The sequence below is a fragment of the Argiope bruennichi genome, chromosome 2, assembly GCF_947563725.1.
Source record: "Argiope bruennichi chromosome 2, qqArgBrue1.1, whole genome shotgun sequence".
NCBI classification, from domain to species: domain Eukaryota; kingdom Metazoa; phylum Arthropoda; class Arachnida; order Araneae; family Araneidae; genus Argiope; species Argiope bruennichi.
In genome coordinates this window covers 55,766,803-55,782,626 of record NC_079152.1, presented here as the reverse complement: position 1 = coordinate 55,782,626, position 15,824 = coordinate 55,766,803, and the positions used below count along the sequence as shown (strand labels likewise).

At 27.1% G+C, this 15,824-nt stretch overlaps 1 protein-coding gene across 5 annotated transcripts in view; it reads right to left on the bottom strand.

The window, feature by feature from the left end:
- Positions 1 to 15,824, bottom strand: part of LOC129961870 (tyrosine-protein phosphatase 69D-like) — a 666,258-nt gene that overhangs the window by 203,567 nt on the left and 446,867 nt on the right. The window lies entirely within an intron of this gene.

The following is a 15,824-nucleotide window of genomic DNA, read 5'->3' as shown; positions in this document are numbered from 1 at the left end:
CATCTTGACGTGTTCTATCCGAATCTGTAGATATTAGATGCTGCACACCTTGTGGGACACCCTGAATTACTATAACGTGTATTATATAACCCTAGTTTTTATATTTGAAAATCCTTTCATTAGAGTTATTCTGGCATGAACAATTTAGTCCAGGTTATTATTTCGGGAAGACTCATTAGTATTCCATTTCGGAGCTGAAATTACGACTTTGATTTGACCTAATCAACTCTGATTACGACCTAACTTTGCTATAGGTATATACAGTTCTAATAGATGAAAATAAAACTAAATAAATGCAATTTAATCAAACATGGAAACATTAGTGGGAAATTATGCGAATAGGAACTTAGGGACTTCATTTGTGATATTTTATATAATCTAGAAATTTAAATTTTTTTATGTTATTACATAAAAATACATATATATTTCTGGAATATGTATTTTAATACCATTCAGAATTTGAATTTAGGCTGTTTAATTAGAATTCTTAAGGCATAGATATTTGGATGGGTTTCGTTATTCTTTAGTTCAATCTCAGATTTATTTAACGTAATTATGAAGTTCTTAACCAATGGAGGTATCTAGAGGCTATTTAACCTTTTAGATTCAACTATAAATTTTAAAAATATAACTAAGGTTTTCATAAAACGTTGGATTTAGGTTTTTATTATCTCCTTTAATATTTTTTTTTTCTAAAACAAAAGCATTTAAGAAACAATCATTCGCAAATTCAATCATATATTTTCAAAATTTGTGCAAATATTTATTGTATTTAGTGAAAAAGAAAGTCATTTATTTAGGTGTTGGATTTATTGTTATAATTTACAATTCTTAATATATACTTAAAATACTTAATTTATACTTAAAAATATTAAATATTAAAGATATTTTTATGCTTTTAAATTATATTGCTCGATATTATAATACATAGTTTATAAGATTGTGCTTGTTTTAATCGATAGATGCAACAATATGCTTGTCTTGAATGAATAAACACTATTAAACTACTCTTAGTTTGCTAATCTAGAACTTGGACCGATTTAATTTTTCTGAAGGAACAAATGTAATAAACATTACGAATATTTTTCCTTAGTTTTTATGGAAGAATTAGTTTAATTATCTAAACAGTAATTTTATTTTAGAAGGAACTACATAAATATGATAAACTGTTAAATGAACTTTTGAATCGAATACTATTTTTGTCATTAATTTTAATGCATTCTATTTACTTTTTTGATTATGAATTTACGCATCAACATTTTTTAAACAAAAAAACGAGAAAAAAATATAAAAAGCAATTAGTTATGAAAGAAAACTTTGCTACATTTTAAAAGAAACACTTGGACTAGCTTAACTGTTTCCCATGGAAATTAAAACTCAAATAATGTTACGGAATTTTACTCTTTTTTTTTCAATCCCAATTCTAGAATTAAAATAAATTTGTTTCGCTGTAGAACAGTTTTTATTACATTTTTTTAATCAATTAAAAGGGTTCAAGAATAGTGTACTAAAATCTGTAAACAAAAGTAAATGTATAGAAATAATAACTTAGGCATTAAAATAAAAAAGAAACAAAATAAATGCATATGAATGGCAAACAAACGATAAGAAATGACAACGAAAAAAATATTGTTTGATTTAGCTGAGATTAAAGAAAAACTTAGAAGGAAGAATTTTTTAAATGGATTTAAAACGAAGCACGCTAGATGTAGACGGGAAAATTCAAATTTAATAACGACGACTTTAAAAAAAAATAGGGAGAAAAAGATAAAAATTATGAAAAAAAAAAAAAAAAAAAAAAAAGAAAGAAAACTTACCGTGGAATATTTTTCTTTAAAATGTGGTGACGGTTGGATATGCTTTGCATGCGAATATTTTATTGATAATGTAATAAACCTATAACAGTGTCTGGCGATCTATCACAAGAATTAAATTTGAGAACTTTATTTTTGTCTTTTTAAAGCTTGTATTGATTGGTAAGGAATAAAACTAGTTTATTTGCAAAGAAAAGTTCTTTTTTGTTTATTCATTTCAGTAAAACTCGGGCTTTTAATCTCTTTTGAAACCAAAAGTCATTCATTCTTTAAGGAAATTCCCGAGTGATTTAGTAAAAAGGTTGGAATAAAATAATAAAAAAAAGCAGAAGGGTTTAGAAATTCTTTTATACTGAGTTAAAAATAATGTGTCCGATGTTTGGAAGTTAAAATAAATTACTTAATTTTAAGCTATAGCTCTTTATATTCGTATGTATTTATTAAAATTTTACAAAAGAGAAACAATGAGAGAATTCGAAAAGGGGAATTTTTCAAGTGGGTACAAATTATACTGCTATTCTATTAACATTATCAATAATTATATAATAATTAAGAGAAATGATATAGGAAAAATTGAGCAAATAAATGCAATCTTTAGCTATTTTGTTTTCCCAACAAAAAAATTTCGAGTAATTTTTAGAGCAATCCACCAGAAAATGATCCGAAAATTAATTTTTGAAATTTCATTCGTTTATTTTTATTTATGATATAATGAATGAAATAAGGGATAATTATGACAGAAGTTTTGCCATCTAGCTACAGTCTTAAAATAAGAAAGAATATCTTTCAGTCAGAAGATATGAATTTAATAATAGAACAAAACTTCTCAAATGGCCACTCTTGCGTAGCGGTCCTTTACAGCTTTACTTCTTATATAGTACAGAATGTTTATCCATAGACATAATCTTTCTCCTTATATATAATGCTTATGTGGAAGCAAAATCAAGCTGAATTTGTTAATTGTGATTTGGCAACAGCTCGCATGTGTGTTGTGTTTACAAGCTTACTTCGGTGGAAAAGTAGTAAAGAAGATTTTTTTCTGGAATTAGATAAAATGAAAATAGTCAGAGAAAATATTCGAAAACGAGGATTTAGGGAAATGAAAGTTTTGAAGAATCATTCATAAAAATGATCCAGTAGACATGAACGAAATATAGATGCATCTGATTTATTTTACCGAAAATAATTTTTAAACTAAAGGAGCGTCACCGATTTTCATTGCCAATTAATTTCGCCACTTCGAAGTATTTAAAATAATATATTTTTTTGTGATGAAATATATTCATCAAAACTGATTGATATGACTAAATTAATTACATTAATATTGGCCTTCATCGGCGATTATTTTAATGTTATTGACATAATTCCGATTAATTTTAATGAAATACATTGTTATTAAAATGGAAAAAATGTAAAGGCTAGACTGAAAATTAATGTTGTTATTTGAATTATTTTTTAATGATTTCTTGTTAAATGTAATAGTGACAATTTTTTTATTGCAACAGAAAAGTCAAATTGTCACTATTTTCGGTATTCATAGAAGATGGTGGATTTATTTTTTGGCAAATTTTCGGACGATTGACAGAAATTTGACGTGATTGATGAAAAGGCATGTATTGATCTTAGATCTTACCTATTCTATTACCAGAAAATTTTAATTTTAGAAATTTATTATTTAGTCTTTAATAATTCATGTAAAATTAATGTTTTCATGTATTAACAGCTCAAGCAGTTTGAAATAATTAAAATTTACTTTTAATCATGAATGTATTTGCGAATTCTAATTACTAGTAAGCAAGCATAACTATATGAGTTGAACGCAATTGCAATTCCTTGGGGTTAATGTGCGGTGTGAGCAGAGGGTTGTAGTCCCCTAGTGTTTCACTTTTGGAAATGCCACTCGAGTCTCTTTTAACAGCAGGGTATCATCCACTGAATTCCAATGACTCATATCCATTTTCTGGCCTTAATTAATTTATTAAAAGAAAGGTGTGGTAAAAGAAGATGCATAGAAAGCTAATAAAAAGACAACAACATCGGAAATGAAATAGAAATTATCCATCCATTTTTAAATATAGACCGAAAAGGGAATTTCGCTTATTATTGTAGTGGGCGATTCAAGCGGCCATGGGTAGACAAACATCTGGTTAACTTTTACTTTACAAGTACAACTTTTCAGTCCTCAAACAGTACCCGTCTATATGTTTCTGAATTAGATAAGCATATAGAAGTTCTGCGTCATTGTGATTGAAAAAGAGAGAAAGGTCCACGAGAAAGTGGGCCATATATTATAATCGTGGTATAACGTAGTTAAACAAAACCTTGAAATCATAAATGATTAGTTAAAGAGACCTTGAGAAAAGATGATTTTATTATTGCCTATTCCTCCACAGCTACTGATATATTGATTAGATATTTTTTAAATTTAAATAATAAATATGGAAATTAATTTTTTATGACTATGCATTAAAAAAAGGAATAAATCCCGTCAAATATGAAGAAATAAATAAAAATCGCAAAAGCTGGAGCGTAAAAATATGGATAGTACCTTAATGTTATTATAATTATATAAATATTGTTCACTAATTTTTATATAAAAGAAAGTTTAGAATTTTTTTTGTTTTTTCATGATATTCATAGCAGCTTTAATCCTCTTTTCAACAATTCCTACAATTCACACTTTTGCGAGGCTCAATTTGACCTAAAGATTATTAAAAATTATATTTTTATAGTTTTATAATTATAGAAAAAAATTATAATAATAAAACTTCATTAAATTTTTTTTTATTATCTTAATCTTTTATTATTTCCCTTAATTCACATTTTCACGAGGCTTAATTTGACCTAAAGATACTTTGTTAAAAATTATAATTTTATAGCTTTAAAATTATAGAAAAAATTATAATAATATAATTTTATTTAAAATTCTTTTTAATAATTATTTTCTATTTTTAATTTTCAATTTCAATGTTTTTTATTATGGCTTAAAAAACGCGTATAATTCCTAAACCTTATCCGCTTTTATCAACGATTTATTAAAGATATTTTTTTTATTTATCATCCGTTTAAATGATTATCGATACCTGGACAACATGTTTTTGATTTTAATGTTAATGAAATATAAATATAGTTGTTGCTTTTAGCATTTAAAAGCACTTTTCTATTCCTAATGTGTCTAAAGATACTTTCTTTGATATGGTTGATGCTGAAAAAGAAATTGAATTAAAATAAAATCTTTTGTAAGCTTTCAAACCTAGTAAAAGGATTAGTAAAAAGATAGAAAATGCATATCCACAAGAGCTGAATGCTTTTAAAATGATTCTTTGCATTTTTGGCTCTTTCATTCATCATCTAAATACTGTTCAACAACTTTAAAAGATTTTTGTTATTGAAGTAACTTGCTTTTTAAGGTTGAAAATAGATTTATCTGTACAAAAAGTAGCTTATTTGAAATATATTTCTCCCGCATTCAATTTTTCATTTTCAAATTTTTGGCTCTTTCTGAATAACTGGATGCATTTGAAAAATCACAGTCAGTGCATTTGACGTTTTTATTAACAGCGCTTTTTATGTTTGCGAACATTAGGTACGAATATTGAAATTGAAACATTATTTCGCATCATTTCCATACAGAAATAATTTGAAATTAAAATTTTGATACATCGCTTGACGTGGCGAGTATAATTTTCTCAGAATTTATGATTTCTGGATTAAATATAGATGTTCAGAGAAAATACTGATATTTTTCATATATGGCTTCTAGAAATTTTGACAATGATTTATTATTCTTTTCATTTTGCATTTATACTTTTATTTTTATGACAAAGTTTTTCAGTTCGCTGGAAAACTTTTAAATGCAACAATGTTTTTAGGCACAGTATCTATGGATATTATCGTCATATTTATTTTTAGGCACAGTATCTATGGATATTTTTGTCATATTTATTTTTAGGCACAGTATCTATGGATATTTTTGTCGTATTTATTTTTAGGCATAGTATTTATAGATATTATCATAGTATTTATTTTTAGGCATAGTATCTATAGATATTATCGTCGTATTTATTTTTAAGCATAGTATCTATATTAGGTATACTATTAGGCATAGTATTATCGTCGTATTTATTTTTAAGCATAGTATCTATATTAGGTATACTATTAGGCATAGTATTATCGTCGTATTTATTTTTAAATTTTTTTGACGGGAAATCATTTGTTGTAAAGAAACAATTAGAAAAATAAATCGGTACTACAAAAAATTCTTATAAATTGGACAGAAAATAAAAATAAAAATAAAATAAAAATAGACAAGCGGAAAAAGGGACAGTTAGATAATTCTTATGTAAATTGCGTAGTATAAAATTTGTTTATCATAGAATGAAACAGCCGATTCAGTCAATCCAGAAGAAGACAAGATAAAGGAGTCAACCCTAAAAAATTATTATGCTATGTGATATTTCGGACGACTAAAGACCATTTTTTTCTCAAAAGGACAACACTAACATGATAGTTATTATTTATTAAGAATAAATGCAGTATGTTTCGAAGACTTGTTTATATATTACGAAATCAATAAATTATTTGGAATTAATTAAGTTGAGCTTTGGGAATAATATTTAATTAAATAATTTTATTTTTAAAACCCGTTTTTGATATAATATTTACCAGAAGCCATCAAATGTTCCAAAATCTACCTTTTTTCTACATTATCTACTTAAAAAACATTTATTTATTGAATTTTTATTTATTTATTAATTTTATTACATATACTATTTTTTTCTATGTTTTCCATTTTAATTTCTAAGAGCAAAAGAAGTTTTTGTACATAAGTATCTACCGAGAAATTATTTTGATACATCATCTTTAGGTTGATAGATGGGTGCATTGGACGGTGAATGAATCAGCAAGCAATATTTTATTATCTGAGATTTTTATAATTAATTGTGTAATAATTCGAGCTTTATTATGTTTGTAAGGAATCTATAGAAGTTGAAGTTTATCCAGAAAGGGCAACATATTTATATATCACGAAATAAATAAATTTTTTGAAAATAATTAATTTAAGTTGAGCTTTGGCAATATCATTTAAATAAATAATTTTGTTTTCAAAACCCATTTTTGATATAATATCTACCAGAAATAATCAAAATGTTCGAAAGTCTATCTTTTTTTCTACATTATCTATTTGAAAAATATTTATTTCTTAAATTTTTATTTATTTATTAATTTTATTATTTGTACTATTTTTTTTCTATATTTTCTATTTTAATTTCAAAAAGTAAAATATTTTTTTTACATCACTGTCTAATGAGAACACTTTTTTAAGATTATCTTTGAGTTGATAGATGGGTGAATTGGATAGTGAAGCAGCATTTTAATATCTGAGACTTTTATAATCCATTTTATAATAATTCGTGCTTAATTATGTTTGTAAGGCATCTATTAAGGTTGACGTTTATTCAAAAAAAGGCAAAATCTTCTGTAGAAGTCCATTTTTTTATGCCTCCAAAAAATTTTGATCCTCATATAGATCATATACAAGTGCTTATTTATCAGAGCTTGTAGCAGTTGCATTACTCTATCTTTTTTTTTTCGGATAATAGATGGCGATGCCTGGTTAGGTACGCATCTCATAGTGCATTGCGATTGGTATTATAATGAGATGAGATGTTCTGAATAATAATGAGATGAGATTGCCTTCTATCATGGGGGCAATGTGATGGAATGAAGATCATTATGATCTGCGCAGTGGAAGCAGGAGGACCCATGTTTTCTGGAACATTTCTTTAATGCTCACATTTAACACAAAACAAACACAAAGACAATACAAGACATTAACGTGCGCACACTTTTTTCAGAACAGCATCTCATCTCCTTATAATACCAATTGCAATGCACAATGGGATGTGTACCTAATCAGGCATCGCCATCTATTATCCAAAAGAGAAGATAAAGTAATGCAACTACAACAAGTGTAGGTGTTTTTTGACTAATTTAATGAGTTGAATACCTATTATTAAGCAAAAGTGCTTCTTATATGTATATATTAGTATAATACATAAATTTAGAATTTCATATATTTCGTATAATAGTTATATATATGACTATTCATGAAATAGTATAATATTTATAACTATTTTAAAATCATTTATTATATCTCTGTATGCAAGAAATAGATGCTAAAAGTTTGTTTGAGACTCTCTAAAAGTACTATTTTCCAGAAACTAAACAGTAAAATACAAATATATATATATATATATATATATATATATATATATATATATATATATATATATATATATATATATATATATATATATATATATATATATATATATATATATATATATATATATATATATATATATATATATATATATTATTTGGGAAATTTAAATGGAATAAAAAAAAATTAAGTTTTGTCGTCATATTAGCAAGCCATAAACTGGATTTTCACTAATATTAAGTCGTTGTAGAATGTAGAATCTAACACTAGCATAAAAAATATATTTATTTTTATTCATTTGATGAATAAACATATATGAAAGTAATGAGTTAAACAAATAAAATCTTGAAAAAGAAATGTTTTGGAATTTTGGATAATCAGAGATAAGGATAAATATTAAACCCTATACCCTGAATTATCTTTCCTCTAGAATACCTCCCAAATATATAATAGCATACCTTAGATATTGAAGATGGAAACTTCTAATCTATTTGAATTAAAATTTCAATTACTGAGTATTATGTCATTTTTATGTTATTATAAATCACAAAAATTACATTAATAATAGTTTTTTAATAAAAAACTTTTATCTGTACTAAAAATGTGATTCTATAATTTTAATTATTTTCCAATTTTTAGATTTTAATTTAGTATTCATTATTACAAATAATGTATAATCTTTAAGTCTCTTGTTTGCTCAAATTCTTTATAAGTAGGTAGAATCTAAATTAATGTTTCATTAAGAAGATGCAAATGCGGATAATTTTAAAATTTCGTCATATAGGAAGCGAGTTAAATAACTATTTCAAAATTTCCTTTTCACAAACATAGAACATATCAAATTAAATAAATGCGAGTGTAAAAACCAATCTTTCAAATGGTATTACGTAGTTTAAGTTCGCTACGATATTTTGCCTGATTTTTATAAATTTTAAATTCTCAAGATCTGTGATTAAGATCTTGCACAATGACAATCCTTCGTTTTCTACTGATCGGAAGAAAGATACGATAATAGGAAAGAAAGTAAAAGTAATGAAAAAAACAGTAAAGCTATTTTCGTGAATTTAAGAAGAGAGAGAGAGAAACTTTCTAGTTTACAAACCATCCCACTCCACCAAAAAATAAAATATCATTCCTTCAAAATATTAAATTTTAATGAATAAGACTGAGTAAAATGTTGACGTTTTTATAATTTTTAAATGCTTTTATGCATTAAATGCTTTTTTATGAACGTTGTCATTAAAACGCATTTTACGCAATTCAAAACTAATTCATTAATACCAATGGAATGAAAATCTGCTTTCTTAGCTTCTGCTTCTTCTAATTTAAGAAGAGAGAGAGAGAAACTTTCTAGTTTACAAACCATCCCACTCCACCAAAAAATAAAATATCATTCCATCAAAATATTAAATTTTAATGAATACGACTGAGTAAAATGTTGACGTTTTTATAATTTTTAAATGCTTTTATGCATTAAATGCTTTTTTATGAACGTTGTCATTAAAACGCATTTTACGCAATTCAAAACTAATTCATTAATACCAATGGAATGAAAATCTGCTTTCTTAGCTTCTGCTTCTTCTAATTTAAGAAGAGAGAGAGAGAAACTTTCTAGTTTACAAACCATCCCACTCCACCAAAAAATAAAATATCATTCCATCAAAATATTAAATTTTAATGAATAAGACTGAGTAAAATGTTGACGTTTTTATAATTTTCAAATGCTTTTATGCATTAAATGCTTTTTTATGAACGTTGTCATTAAAACGCATTTTACGCAATTCAAAACTAATTCATTAATACCAATGGAATGAAAATCTGCTTTCTTAGCTTCTGCTTCTTCTAATTTAAGAAGAGAGAGAGAGAAACTTTCTAGTTTACAAACCATCCCACTCCACCAAAAAATAAAATATCATTCCATCAAAATATTAAATTTTAATGAATAAGACTGAGTAAAATGTTGACGTTTTTATAATTTTTAAATGCTTTTATGCATTAAATGCTTTTTTATGAACGTTGTCATTAAAACGCATTTTACGCAATTCAAAACTAATTCATTAACACCAATGGAATGAAAATCTGCTTTCTTTGGGTGATTTTATCAAAAATTTAGCATTATCTCAAATTATATTTCTAATGAATTTTTAACAAGCTCAATCAAGACAATACAAATGGAACGAAAAAAATGCTACATGAAATTCAAAAAATAAGAAATAGAATGTTTTTTACTCAGATAAATCTTTTTTTTTTTATAAACATAAAAATTTATAAAAGCTCTTTGATTGCAGTTGGATATTTTTTCAAAATACTCTTTATTGCTAATTAATGAAGAAAAGTATAAATAATCAATGAGTCATCGAAAGGGACCATACACATCATTTTCCAGTCATTTGAAATGGAAGATGATAAATTTCTAGACAACTGTAAATTGGATTTTAATTGTACGGAATTCACAAAATTTCTAGTATAACCACAATTTTATATAATTTTCTTATGAAATACTGAGGAATCTTATTAATAGATGGATCAGAACAAATTTTTACTTGGAACTTTCGAATCTAAAATAGCAGGCAATTCTCGTTTTTACTATCGGGTTCATACTAATAAAGAAAAAGAGCAATTAAGGAATGTCGATCATTGAAGCGAATAATTTAGTACTCTAAAAGATTTGCAAAAATTGTGCAACAGAACATCCTAAATCTTTTTACTAATTCCGAAAACTCTTCAGACGTACAGTTAATTTTTTTCCAGCAGTATTGCAATTTATTTTATCTTCAAAACAATGCAACCAATAATATTCGAAACAACATAAAGATAATGGTATAATTTAACTGCCTTTCCTTTGTAAACCGAGTAACATTTATTTCATGTACTTTCAGATTTTTCAATTCGAACGCGACTACAAAACTGTATTTTTTCCATCCCTTCCCAAACAGCTAGTAATAATAAGGTAAAAATGACTCTCATTCGGTGGTTTCATGTCGAATGTTTTTGTTCTCAAAAAAGTTTCCTCGAACGAAAAGAACGTCAAGAAGAACTAAAAAAAAAAGAAGAAAAACACTCATCGGATCTTTTGTCCTCTGGAACATGGTCTTCGCCCTGGAAGACACTTAAAAATCCCTCTCAAAATGCGGTGACCTTCTTAAACTCGGGGATGGCCGGATAATAAAAGAATCCGGGCGTCCGGGGTCGTCGATGGAAACGGATGGGCCCTTTATGGTCTCAAGATCCGCCTTTGTCGTGTTCCACCTGGGATCGATGGACGCTCCACCCAGATTGTCAGAATTAAGGACGGCCGCCGGTGAATGATATCAGCGGTCGAGGTCGCTTATTTCTCTGGCACAGAGGACAGCGGCAGCTGTAAGCCCCAACTGCTGCTGTTTAAATTGCTTAACACTGTGCTGACGCGGATCGGAATATGCATCACACCGATTCACGTTTGCGCCCGACGTATTCTGGTAAATGGGCCCTGTTTATAGAATTACATATTCATTAAGCGTCGTACATTTGATATAGAAATGTGGGTTAATGTCTTACAGCAAGGTGCACATATGTGGAAGGGCTTGAATAGAATGTGTTGTAGTATATGATTGTCACTGCAGAATATTATCAAGATTAATATGTTTACTGAATAGTGGCGTAAATAATTCATTTGCTACTTAAGTAGTTGAAGCCTCGTCTATAAGGAGTGTTATTTCTATGCATTCATCTATTTGAATAGAGTAATACATAGAATAAAATATTTATTCTATGTATTACTTCTATTACCTTCATTTGAATAAAAAAAATCAGAACAAATATATAAGAATCTTTGAAATGCTTGTGCTTGAATTTTTGGGAAATGAAATATTTTTTACTTTATTGGAAGTACCAATAAAAAATAATTTCCATGCACGGAGGTTAAAGTTTTATAAATATGGATTCTCTGAGGGCTTTGAAAAGTTCTAGAGACTATTCTGTTGTTTTTGAGAAATAGAATCGGACTATTTGTCGGTGAAGAAAAATATTTGAAAATAAACATTACCGATAATAGGTTGAATCAACATAACTTTAACCTGTTATTTCTCAGCCATTTCTTTAAAGAAATTCTTTATTTACTTTTCATGATTTTTCGTTTTTTCAAATATATATTTTATTGACTTTTTTTTACTCACAAGAACTGAATAAACGACAAAATATTTTGATTGGTAAAAATAGCTAAAGAAATGGAATTGTGTGGCGTCACATTCTTTTTTTTCACATCTTCTATTCGAAATAATAAGTTTTGAGGCCCAGTAGATAATATTTATGATAAATTAAATGGCATTAACAAACATATTTTCAGAATTAGGTTCATTTTCAAAATCTTCTGGAATTTTGAGCAGACAAAATATTTTTACTTTCGGAATTTTCAGCACATAAAATCGTCTGCCAAATTTTTTATTTGGGAATTTTCAGCATAAAAAAATATTTTTATTTTGAATGCTGTAAATAAAAACAGTAGAGCTTCAAGAGCTAGTAAAAATTTCACTTCCTTAATTATTTAGTATTTCTTAATGAGAAAGGCAATCATTGACGAATTCTGAATCATTTTTCTGAACAGAATACGTCTTAAGATTGAACTTACGAATCGAAGTCATTTGCAACAATTACTCTAAAAATTCAAATTTCACAAAATAATTCAAATTTAATTGAAATTTATTCGGATATTAAAGAAATTAAGTTTTATATAGCTCGAAAATCGAAATCAAAACGCAAACTAGTTAATTATATGAGTAGATTTTTTTTAATTATAAACGTAAGCAATATGGAAGTATATTATATTTTTTAACCATGTCGTATTAATTTAATGCAAAGTTGCAACATTATTAATTCACGTGTAAATAAGTTTTCTTCTGATTTAATATGCTGCTTGGATGGAAGATGATGATATAAAAGATGGATATTATATAGTAAGTTGATTTCCCAAAGGACATTTCTTGCGATGTCGACTTTATATTAAATATGTTGTTCTTGTAATTAAATTACTGCATTTTCTTTCAGATGGGACGAAAAAATTGCTCTTTTTCCGCTTTAGGTATAAAATATACGACTTCAGCAGATTCGAGTAAGAAGTTATTTATCATAATCTGAAAGCAATACGGTGATTTTAGTACATAAAATATAAAATGCATGAAATGATTATCACTCAAATTCAAATATGAATATATAGAGAGAAGCCACAAAATCGGCTGAAGATATAAATATTCAGAACACTAATGAAATTATAGATAAACCTAAACTATTTAAGATTCAGCATATATATTTAGAGAAAAAAAACCTCACTTACATTCAATTTAAGACAGGAAAATTGGAAATGACTTTATAACATAAATTTATTTTGAGTTTAAATATTCTAGATATCTATGATTTTCTTATTTATGCTAATGTAATTTATTAATCTGTTAGGCTCTGAATTAAATTAGGAGTAGATCCTATTCTTTTAATTGGAATGTAATATTTCGTGGAAGTTATAATTTAATTGTCTAAAAATTAGCTTATAAATATTGTTATGAATCTGTAATGCGATTTTTCTGTATAGTCAGTCTCATAGTAAGGAGGAAAAGTTTGCAGACATTTTTAATGGATGTCTGATGTTGGCGACAGACTCTGTGACCATTTGGTGACTTTGACGATAAATATGCCCAGGAAAATGCAAGAATTATGGCGTTATCTGTACTAGGGTCCTGAAATATGCAGATCCTTCAAGAAAATTCTATACCATATTGGGAAATTATATTTAAAATGTGAAGCTTTCACATGAGAAGTTAGTTCTCTCTCTAGAGTTGTATTCTCAGATGGAGCTCTAATTAGTGTTAGGATTAGTGTCTATCATCGTTATGGACAAGTGATTTATTGTCCACTTGTGTTGCAAATTTCTACAAGCACCGTTATTTAAGTTAGTACTGGTTGTGTTTTCCCTGCCTGTTATTTGTCTTTACCATCGAATAAAGAGTCATTATCCGTTATCGAGTTTATTGCATTTCTTGCACTGTGCCTTCAACGGGTCATTTCCGTAACAATATGTACAAGAAGTGTTATGTATCCTATCTCGTAGAGGTCATTAGACACCCATTATTAAAATATGAAAGATACTTTTTGAAATATCTAATATGTTTTCATGTGAATCATTAATATTTAATTGCTGATTTTAAAATCACAAATTTTTTATAATCAATATTAAATAGGAGGGTCACTGACCTCCATTTCATAAATAGGCTTATACTCCTAAGATCCACTCAATTAACGTTTACAGTGACAATTACTTCATTCAATATATTTTTTTCAATTATTTTGTGTGCTTGCAGTTAGACGCGCTGCTGTTAAAAATTGAAATTTATTTTTAAATTACCGGAAGCATTTGCTGTTAATATCATGTAAAAGACTACATTCACCGTTAATACAAATTAATCTTTTGTCAATATTTCTTTATGTTGCCATTTCACAAGATTTTATTTGTCTCAGTTGGTTTTGAGGTCTTTAAAAATATCTGAATACATTTTGTATGACGAGATAGCTTAATATATTATACCTGATTATCAATCTCTTTGGGAGACTCCTTAGGCTTGGGAATGAGAAGTTGCAGAATAAGTAAGCAGCTTTTCATTTTCTCATTGTTAAAATAATGGTATTTGGTCGGATAGTCTGTATTCTGATGACGGGCCTTCTTAAAAGAGAGTGTGCACATAGGTTTCACCGTAACGGGGACTATTTTGCGCCCATCTCAATGCGTGATTAAATGTCGCTACGACTGTCATTCATTTCACTCCAGATGCTACGGTATTGTGAGGTTAACTCATTTATGGTACTTTATTATCAATTGCATTATTACCAGATCAGATGAAATAACCTTTATGTTCCTTATAAATTATATTTATAATTTTTTTACAATGATCAAAGCCAAGCTGTTAAATAGGAAATGCTATTTAGAGTTATCTTTAATCCATGGTTTCACGAAAGGTTTTTAGAGTAATTTTCAAATTATTTCTATTATTTAAATTGTAATTATAAAATTACACTCAGTAATATGTATCATGTCATACATGTTGTATCACATCAACCGTCTACTAAAAGTTATGCAGTGTGTCAAACTGTTAGCAGCAAAATTACTTTCTTTTATTACAGACTTTTTTAACTGCCTTTGTGAGATTGGCTATCTGAAAATTGTATTAGAGAAATATACCGTATTGCCTTGTTATTGTTTGACAATTCTTATGGGCATATTTAAGATTGTACAAATAAAAGAGTCCGGTCGAAGTTCCATATAGCTAGTTATCATGCTTTACTTTAAACCATTAATTCATAACTCCCCTTGTTAAAGGCGATTCGAAAAATGAATTCCAATATTATATAAATAAACATTACAACTTTCAAATTTTAGTGATCTATTCTTAAGCCTTTGTTTAAATTTATTATTAATAAATATCAGAACATAAATGATGTAAAGTACGTTATAAAACCATTTTGTTTTTAGTTCAAGAATTACGCTGTTCGCTGTGAGAAGAAGAAAAAAATAAGTTCTTAAAATTATTAATAACTTTATCTGTATCACATACTCAATTTCATATAATTAGGTCATTGCGCTTTTGAGTATTGATTTTATATGCATTGAAAAAAAGAACCAACAGATGGTCAATATCTTGAAGAATGTGGGTTGAAATTTCATAGGTAGCTATATTTTAGATGTATCTATATTTTAAATTATTTTCTCGGACAGATCGGCAGTCATAATTCCAAAAATGTATTTTTTGGACTTAAGGGAGGTC